Below are 1,782 nucleotides of genomic sequence, written 5' to 3'. Positions count from 1 at the left end.
GCGCGACACCACGGCGACTCGTGCTGTCGGTTTGTTAGCTGTTCGCGCTTACGCAGTGCGGACGGCTGAAGAGCCCGCCACTGGCCAAGCGGAGAGGCATGTGCAGGGCGGACTCGTGGTTACGCGGTCCACGCGCGATATTTCGAACGATAAAACACGAGCTGTGTTCGAAATCGTTCCCTATCCTGGATGTAGTGCACTAAATAGGGTGCACGCCATTTTGTAGGGTGTTCGAATTCTCAGTGGTCCACTATATAGTGGACTTAAAATAGGGTACATACGATGTACCCTGCATGTTACTCCCGTATACCACAATGCAATGCGGTCGTCCTTTTCCGGAGGAGAAGAAGCTGAATAACCGCGAAAACTAATACATTTAATGATGGAGTCTCCGGCTTTCGTATAGAAATGTCAACAATTTTTTTGGGATTTAACATAGAAAATGTAACATTCAAAATTAGTTAAAAAAAACTTGAACAAGGAAATGTAACATTCAACATCAATACAACCTCCAGCTTTCCTCGTGAGTGCCCGGTTTGTTTACATGATGTGGGCGCATCTGTCTGCGTCACACAAATACCCGGCGCATTTACTGACGCAAATGACGTTTAGAAATGTTCAGCGTAGTGTCCGAATTCTCGTTCCCTATTCCCTATATAGTGCACTATATCATGTACACTATATAGGGAATAGGGAACGATTTCGAACGGTCTTAAACGAAATTATTTTATTTATTTTTTCGTGCATCGGGTGGTTAGCCGTTAAGTTTCGCGCACTGCGTCGTCTCAAGGTCGTCCGTTCGACGTCAATCAGCGGCCGGACCAGGACCCGCTTGCATGCATGCAACGAAACTTTTAATTCGTTTAGGTTCTATTGTGGGAAAAATAATCTGAAGTTAGCCTTTACTCCATAGGCAAAGATATTTTTTAAATAAATAATTCAATTTAAAATGTCGATGAGAATGAAATATTGATCAGGCGGGGCAAAACGCGTTTCAAGGTCGTGGATACTTTATGGACACGTTTTATTGATCATGCGGCGAGACAGCGTCGGGCTCTGACGTGGTGTGACAGCCATGGTCGTCAGGAACGCCTCCTTTGTGTTTCCGGGCTAACCCTAACCCTGTATCACTCCTCTTCTCGTGTCAGCCATTAATGGCTAGACCCTGAAATGATGCGTCCACATAGTGTGACATCAATGGCCTGGTTGGCTTTTATATTAAGTTACGACTCAATGACCCCATTGATTGTCACTTGTCCCCTTCTGCCTGATGTTACATAACCAGACGCACAGAAAAAACTCTACACAAGATGGTCAATACGATGACACTATTTGTGTGGTCGATTGTGGTAGAGTATCAAAGACCTACTGTACATTAAAGAATTCATTCACAAACATGTCAAGAAGGAGTTGGACAAAGCCACAAAGCAAGAAGTGCATTTGCAGTTTGATCTATCATATTTGATACGAAACTAGTGCATGTTCGACCGAGCATCTTTAGGTGTTTTTCATCTTTATGGCCATTCAAAATAAGCCCAAAAAATATATATTCTAACTTTTTTCAATAGATCACACTTCAAACTGTTTAGGGTGCTGAACGTTCTGTGATGAATGCCTCAAGGCCACAGAGTAGAGTTTACAATATGTGACCATGCATCTAATTCAGTCAAATCTTCCAAATGAAAAAATATAATCTCCAATCAACCACTCTCACTTTGACCCAATAGTAAATCTGTCACGCGTTTCACGTTTGTTTTCATGTTTGCTTCTTCTTAGCTTTTA

Source organism: Gadus macrocephalus, chromosome 17, assembly GCF_031168955.1.
Source record: "Gadus macrocephalus chromosome 17, ASM3116895v1".
NCBI lineage: Eukaryota > Metazoa > Chordata > Actinopteri > Gadiformes > Gadidae > Gadus > Gadus macrocephalus.
This window is presented reverse-complemented; position numbering follows the sequence as displayed.